Genomic DNA, 9,220 nt, shown 5'->3' with positions numbered 1-9,220 from the left:
TATTTGAATCCGCCATATCTCGGCTATGAAAAATCTTATCAAAAAGTTAGGCATCGCATTTTGAAGGTAAAGAGTAGTTCTTTACGATGCCATTGTCAGTTTAAGAAAAAAAATTTTTTCGCGATGTTACGGGGCCTCGAACACATCAAAATAACGGGTTTTTGACCCTTTTAGGTTAGAATATCTCGAAAACTGAGGGTGATGGAATTTTTCTGAGGTCAGATTCGGATTCAGCGCAGCAAAAACCTTCGGGTATAGTAGGTCTGGTCTCTGGTTCTGAGAATTGTTGGCCTGTGTAATTAATGAGAAACCAGGACTTCATAGTGACAGTTAATGATGAACAATTTACATGTTTGTTTCCTTTGTAACAATTTAGTGCAATTTTTACAGCAGAAATCGTATTGTCATAACTTAAAGTTGCCCTTTTAAGATTTGAGGCCTCAGAACAAAATTGAAAAGCAAAGAATTCAGAATGGAACAATTTTGAATATAAAATTGAGTTTCTCTCTAAAAATAGTTTTATATTTTTATATTCAAGCAATTCCAAGTCAGGAAATTTTGCTCGTCAGGGAAATTCAGGGAAAAGTCAGGTATTTTAAGAAAAAAAATGGAAAAAGTCAGGGTAGTTCTGTAAGAAACACTTTAAGCAACTGCCAAGAACAATCAAAAGCGCCGAACATTTCTTTTTTAATTTTCTTGAATTCTTTTGAAATATTTTAAGGTATTTTAAGAGATTCCAAGAAATTTTAAATGGATTTTAATAAATTTAAAGGACATTAAAAAAAAACCAAGGAATTTTCAAGAACATTAACAAGTTTCAAGGGATTAAAAAAATTGTAATGGATTCAAAAAGGTTCAAAGGCATTTTCAAGGATTAAAAAAATTTAAAACGACTTCAAATATTTTAGGGAACTTTAAATGACGTGTGAAGGCTCGCTGAAAACATTAGTTAACACACTTTTAAAGATTCCAAAAAATTGTAATTCATTTCAATAATTTAAAGGGATTAAAAATATTTCAGGGTATTCTAAAATATTCGAAGGCACTCTCAAAAAATTGAAAAAATTTCAAGGGTTTTAAACCAAATTTCATGCGGTTGTAAAGAATTTTCTAGAATTTCAAAAGATATCGAACGATTTCACTAGAGTTTGTAAGATTTCATAAAAGTGCATGATATTTTATAATATCTTAATGGCATTTAAATAATTTATTCACAAGAAGTGAGGGAAATTCATAGGATTTGAAAGAATTGTAGTGATTTTCAAATACTTTTTGCAATTCATTTTGAATTCAACATTAATTCTTTTTAATTCTTTAAATTTTCAAGCACTCACCTTGGATTCTTCGACTCTTCATCAAATTTTTTTGACCTCCATCAAATTTTAGTCATAATTGATTTTGATTTTTTTTATTAACATTGAATTGTTATGGATTTCATCGAAATCCTCTAGATTCACTTCCACTTTACAAAAATCATTTAAAAAAATGTTAATTTGAATTATTTTAATCCTTCGGAATTTAAATTTAAACTTTTTGAAGTTTTGTCACGTGAAGTTTGAGATTAGTCATGTTTGGTCACTTTTTCGGTTTAAATAGGCCCAATTTGTCAGTTTTTCAAGTAAATCAGGCTGCAGCAGCCCTGTGAATAATAAATTACAAAATTAAATTGAATTTGTTATAATTTATAACAAATTTTACATAAAAATGTGACCAGATTAGAATTTAAGTCTTTAAACGCAAACTTTTTCTATAATTATTAATGAATAATTAACTTGTTTTTAACATTTATCTCACTATGATAACAATGAGAAAAATTAGTGCAATAAAAGTTTTCATACAAATTTCTTCAAATTTCTTTAGCAAGCATAATGACAACCAACCTCGACTTCACAAGGTTTGGGTTTCAATTTTGATATAGGTTATGTTTTCTGATCAAATATTCTACAAATATTAGATTTTTTCAAATCACATAGTTAAGGTTAACGAAAACGTGTTATTTATTGAGTAAACTTTTCTTCATATAAGTATTTGTTACAGCTCCTCGTTACTACACTGGTTTTTTGTGATTTTTAAAAATAAAAATATATTACACTTATAGCATTTGCTTATAGGTGTTGTTTACCTTGTTTGCTCCGGAAACCCACAAGGACTCTGTTTTTTGGCGGGACTTTTTAAATTTAATCCTTTTTTTCAAATATTTTACTGATGAATATTTTAACTCTAAACATAAATGCTCTGGAAGATGCAATCGAAAATTGTTCACATACATTTTCAGTGAATTTTTCACTATTGTATAATTCACTATGTTTACATTTAAATATGATAAATGCTTATACCTAATAGTGCAAGAAATTTTGGTTAATTTATATCAGGGACTGAGAGGGAATCATGAGCAGGCTAAATGCGGGTTTAAGTCCTCGTTCTTTGAGTACGAAACTCCTGAGTAAAACTACCTCTTATGAAACGGTCGTCTTGTCCCTCTTGTCGCAGTCCCTCATACCAAAAACAACACAAATAAGGTTGCGCCAGGTATCGTACGTACCCGAAACGAAAGTACCGAAATGTACAATCCGTTCGTACGCACTAAACGACGTTTGCTCTCACGTTTCAGAAACGATACTCAGGGTAGATCACAGAACAGATAAGTTTCGAAGCATTTGCTCTTTTGAAGTTAAAAACCTCTTGGGTTTTGAACTTTATACTAGAATCTCGTACTTGTTTTGTAGAAGCTGCCAACTTGAATAAGTCGATACTGAAACATACTGATTCCCTCTTTTCAAAAATTCTTTTTGAAAATAATATATTTAATGATATAATAATAATATTAATAATGTACAATAACATAATAATAATTGACTAAAGTAAATTAATAGTTTAAACAATCAATTTTATTTATTTATAATAATAATTAATAATAATATTTAATAATATATCCAATATATCTTACAAATGCATTTAATATTCCGCATAATCTTAATATAAATAGGTATTTTTTATCTTTTGACGGCGATTGTGTTTTCAAATCAATTGATATTTTATTGTTTATGATCTCAGCAAAAATATAATGCCTATTCTCCATGAAATATCTGTATGATACAAAAAAGCTCCGACAGTAAATGTATACCAGTGTTTAAAGAAAACTAGTTACAGTTACATTAATTAGAAAAAAGGTTACTATTTACAGTGCAGTAAAAATTGTAACGTTTCAATTAAAAATCGTTTGATTTCAATTAATTCAAATGCTTTAAATTCCAATTGGTTTAGTTTTAAATACTTAAGACTTTTATAGGTTTACTTGAGTACTATTCTCAGTAATTCTGTTGCAGTCAATTGACATTTTTATTTTGGTCACTTTAAACTTTTTTTTGCATGTTTCCCTGGAGGACGGACGGAACCGAATGGAGTCTCTACAAAGTACCCGTAAAGACCCCATTCGGTTCCCTTTTAAAAACTCGAAAAAACAGCAAAATCAACTTTTAAATAGATGAAATTCGGATTCTATGTTAAAATTTCCTATAGAAGGTCAAGGAATAATCGCAATAGTTTTTTTTTCTACGGTAAAATGTTTTAAAAAAAATAATACGTATAACGCCTGTTGACTGCTACTTACAGGCGATGCGTTTGAAGTGTAGCAGTCAACAGGCTTTATACATCTTATTTTTTTTTAACTTTTTACCGTTGCAAAAAAAACTATTGCGATTATTCCGTGAACTTTTATAGGGAATTTTAACGTAGAATCCGAATTTCAACAATTTGAAAGTTGATTCTGCTGTTTTTTTTCGAGTTTTTAAAAAAGGAACCGAATGGGGTCTTTACGGGTACTTTGTAGGGGATCCATTCGGTTCCTTCGGTACGCCAGGGAAACATGCAAAAAAAAGTTTAAAGTGACTAAAATTAAAATTTCAATTTACTGCAGCAGAATTACTAAGAATAGTAACCGAGTAACCCTATAAAAGTCTTAAGTATTTAAAACTGAACCGATTGAAATTTAAAGCATTTGAAATAATTGAATTCAAACGATTTTTAATTCAAACGTTACAAATTTTACAATAGTTTAAGTGTAAAACTTAAAAAATTTAAATGTGAATGATTTGACAATGAAAAGGTTGGACATGAGAAATTGCGAAACTAAAGCGTCAAAATTAAACGACTTTTAACTTAAAATTTGCTTGAATAATAATAATCGAACATTGCAGTACAGACCTAGATAGCCAACATTTTTGCCGAAAATGGGCTCTTTGGATACACAATTTCAAACACAATTCTGAAAAAAGGAAGTTTCTTTTTTTTTTTTACCTAAACTGCCACCTATTTTTTAAACGGTTTCCTGACTATGTACTGATTTTTAAAAGTCCTTCTATACAGCTAAACGATAAAATATATGTTTATTCGCTATTCAAAGGCGATTTTCAAAACTCATAAATTGTCAAACTCTACATTCTTGAATTATTTCCTATTCCCGGAACAGGATAAATTACTTTTAACACTCTTTGTTGATTTCAATTCAGTAACACTTTAGGTCGACAGGGAACTTTGGATTGATCTTTAAATGTTGATTTCGATCTTGCAGCATTTTATTTCGCTCTGCTGAAAAATGTGTATTTTGTTGTTTATCTAATTCTGTACTACATGATATGCGACGGAATGTGTCAACTAAATACTTAACACGTACGATTAGGGGCCATCCATATACCAAGTGGACATTTGGGGGGGGGGGGGCAAAAATTCCACACTTGGACAGGAGGGGGACCGGGGGGGGTCGGGCTAGAATCCACGTGGACACACATTTCTCTAAATGTGTGGAAAATATACTGAAATGAGACAAGGTCTCTAGGTATGCTCGAACTTTTATATTGTGCTCGCGCACAATATAATTTTTATTTTCATTTTTATTTTTATTATAATTTTTTTTACGACTTTTCCTTTGAAATTCAAATCATGTTTAAGTTCACGTTCATAAACTAATCCGAATTTTTTCAGCTAAATCATCGCTCCTTTTGGACTTCTTGTAGTCCGGGAGCTCGCGACAATTCTATGGACATCATTTCAGTGCTCACTAAATTTTCAGATTCTTTTGTTTTCATAGTCAAAAGTTCGAAATTGGTTGACTGACTAACAGCTGTTAGTGCATTTTGCAACAATTTATCGTTAAAATGGTCAAAATTTGGAGTGAAAAAACGTAATTTTAGTACTCTTGAAACCCACGGGGGATAATTGTTTGAATGCTAAGAACTAACAATAAGTTTGACTGGCAGCTTCTCGGTGTTGCCAAAATAGACTGGCAAACTGTTAAACCCACGTGGAATGATTGTTTGAATGCTAAAAACTAACAAGAAGTTTGACTGGCAGCTTCTCGGTGTTGCCAAAGTTGACTGGCAGGCTGTCAAACATGTCAAAAATTCGAGTGAAAGAACGTCAATTTAGTACTCTTGAAATTCATTGGGAATGATTGTTTAAATGCTAAGTGCCAAAGTTGACTGGCAGGCTGTCAAACATGCCAAAAATTAGACTGAAGAAACGTCATTTTAATACTCTTGACACCCATTGGAGATGATTTTTTAGGTGCAAAGAACTAAAAAAAAAATTTGACTGGCAGCTCCTGAGTGGTGCCAAACTTGACTAGCCGGCTGTCAAACATATAAAAGAAATGACAGGATGACAATTAGAACCTTCATTTTAGTACTTTTGAAGCCCATATGGGAGGATCGTTTCGGTGCAAACAACTAACAAGAAGTTTGACCGACAGCCCCTGCGTGGTGCCAAAGTTGACTGGCAGGCTGTCAAACATGTCCAAAATTCTAGAGAAGAAACGTCAATTTAGCACTCTTGAAACCCATTGGGAATGATTGTTTGAATGCTGAAAACTAATGACAAATTTGACTGGCAGCTTCTCGGTGGTGCTAAAGTTGACTGACAGACTGTTAAGCATATAAAAAATGACAGGATGAAAATTAGAACAGTCGTTTTAGTACTTCTGAAATGTATCGGGGATGATTTTTTAGGTACTAAAAAGTAAGATCATAGTTGATTGTCTGTTCCTCAGTGGTGCCAAATTTGACTGGAAGACTGTCTAGCATGTCGACAATTTTAGTGAAAAAACGTTATTTTAGTACTTTTTAAATTCATTGAGGATGATTGTTTTGGTGCAAACAACTATCAAAGAATTTCACTGGCAGCTCCTGATTAGTTCAAAAGTTGACTGACATTTTAATCAGCAACCGAATGAAAGTTTTGTCCTTTTCATTAACTAAAACTTTCATCTATAGGAGACTTCTCTAAAACTAATATGTATATAAAAAAAAAGAAATTACAAACATCTCACTTTTTAAGTAAATTCACAGCTCGCAACAATGGGTTTCAAGAGTACTAAAATAACGTTTCTTCAATTGAATTTTTGGCATGTTTGACAGTCTGCCAGTCAACTTGGGTGCCGCCGAGAAGCTGCCAGTCAAATTTTTTGTTAGTTCTTAGTATCCAAACAATCATTCCCAATGGGTTTCAACAGTACTAAAATAACGTTTCTTCACTCGAATTTTTGGCATATTTGATAGCCTACCAGTCAACTTTGGCACCACTCACGAGCAGCCATTCAAACTTCTCGTTAGTTTTTAGCATCCAAACAATCATTCTCCGTGGGTTTGAAGAGTACTAAAATTACGTTTTTTCACTCGAACTTTCGACGATTTAGCGATAAATTGTTGCAAAATGCACCAACAGCTGTTAGCCAGTCAACGAATTTCGAACTGTTGACTATGAAAACAAAAGAATATGAAATTGTAGTGAGTACTAAAAAGACGTCCATGGAATTGTCGCGAGCACTCGGACATTTTGAAGACTAATAAAGTCTATATTTTCATAAAATATGCCCACGTGGAGAAAGTACGGGGGGGGGTGTCCAAATTCCAGGGCTGTCCACGAGGGGGGAGGGGGGCAAAAAGTGGTGGAAAAATGGTCCACGTGGTATATGGATGGCTTCTTCTGCCATATAGCAATGGTCAAATCAAAACATTTCCTCGCGAAACGTCACATATAATACTTGATAATATTTATCATCATTCAGATTTTGGTATTTTAAATTTAAACTTATACTTTTCATATAATTTGAATTCCTCAAATTCAAGCCTTAAAAATGAGAAAATTTTCGAACTAAGCATTGACATGAAATTATAACATTTCAACTTTAGAATCATATATTTCAATCTTGCATTGTATTCGTTAATTCAAATTATTTAATTATTAATTTCATATCTTGAGATTCAAGAATAAATAATTATTATTATGGAACTCTAAAAACTTGAATGATTTGAAATGAAAAACTTACAAACTGTATGCTTTGAAATCGATATAGATCAAAAAGGAAGCCGTTTGAAATGTATGCTTACAAATAGTTGTTGAATTTTGAAAAGCATAATTAGAAGTTTAAAATTTTTCTATTTTTAACAATTTCGGTGTACTTAAATAATTTGAATTTTTTAAGGTTTTAGTTTTGAAAAGATTTATTATTGCAATTCGTAGTTACAAAAAATCTTTCCAGTTTTAAATAATGTTCAGATTTGTTTACATTTCAGTTTTGCGTACCAATAATTCGTTAATTTCTTCCTTTCGAAATTACTTTCTACATTTAATGCTTTTCTAGAATAATTTCATTTTGAATGTTTATAATTGAACATTTTTCCATTTTGAATCATGAAAATTACGCTAAATTATTTGTTTCATCTTAGACAAATTCATCTGATCAATTATAATATTAAATTACAATTTTTGTATGACAGAACAATTAAAAATTTTAAAATTTAATTCAATTCTGATCTCTTTGAATTGAAAAGGATTTAAATTCAAAGGTTTAAAATTTGAAATTATTCCATTTTGAATTCTTTAAATTAGAAATAACACTCTTGCCATAAAAGTAAGACGAAGGCCTATGATGTCTCGACTTAGTTTTCAAACGCAGAGAGACATCGATGGCTTGGAGAAGAACTAAAGACATATAACCAAGTCGAACTCAAGTAGAGGCATTTTTACTCGGGATGGTACTTTTAATAAAAACCTTAATTTTTTAATTGCACAATGTTGAGAGATGAAAGAGTTCTGATCGGAGTTCTGGTCTGCTTAATAATAACTCTACAACAATATTTTGAAAAAAGAAAAATGTTTACAATTTTCACGTTAGGATAATCCAAAAGTTCGGTTCAGAATTAGCTTAAAAAATCGAAAAACTGCGTCACTTTTCAGAAAACCAAAAATTTTTAAATTTCGAAATTTTTGGATTCTCAAAAGTGCAGTAGTTTTTTTTTATTTTGACTTGATCGAAAAGTTAAAAAAAAACTTTTTTGTAGAGCTGTCATTAAGAAGTTCAGAAATCCGATTGGAATTGTCAGAAATCTCAACATTTTTATATTTCAAAATTTTTGGCTCACTTGAAAATGCAGTAGTTCTTTTGACTCGATCTGAAAATGCTGTAATAATTTTTTTACAGCTCTCATTTAGAAGTACAGAACTCTCAAAATTGGTAAATTTACAAATTTTGGATATTCTAAAGACTGTTGTTTTTCTTTGAATTTTGACTTGATTGAAAAGTTTAATACACATTTTTTGTAGATCAGCCATAGAGAAGTACAGAACTCTCATCAGAACTCTTAGAACTGTCAACATTTTGGAATTCCAATCTTTTATATTTTCTTAAACGTGTCGTACTTCTTCCAATTTTGACACGACCGAAAATGTTATGATACTTTTTTGTAGAGCTGTCATTAAGAAACCGAGAAGTTTTGGATTATTCCAACCCGGAACTCCAAAAAAAAAATTCACTTTTGCAAAAGTGAGGGGAGGGTAGTGTGAAGTTAGCCTCTGATTTTCGCAAAGTCAGTTTCCAATGCTTTAGTTATCAGAACTATTGCTAAAACATATAAAGAACTCCAGAACTACTGAAGCGGTACTCAGAACTCTAAATAAAATATTAAATTTTAATATGGGCATTATAATTTCAACCAAAAGTCTGTTTTACTCAGGTGACAAACGTTTCCATTCGCAACTTATATACTCCGTTCCTGTTCACAGGATCTTTTCCTGGGTTTCGTTTCGCTCATGTAGGAAACTCCCAGTTCAAACGACTACTCCACAACAGTGATCCCAGATCTGAAACGAGATGCGGTCCAATACTATGACAGGGCTATGTCCGTGTGAATATAGTAGGAGACGCTGTAAATGACTGAGTTGCGCG

This window comes from Belonocnema kinseyi, chromosome 5 (genome assembly GCF_010883055.1).
Source record: "Belonocnema kinseyi isolate 2016_QV_RU_SX_M_011 chromosome 5, B_treatae_v1, whole genome shotgun sequence".
NCBI lineage: Eukaryota > Metazoa > Arthropoda > Insecta > Hymenoptera > Cynipidae > Belonocnema > Belonocnema kinseyi.
This window is presented reverse-complemented; position numbering follows the sequence as displayed.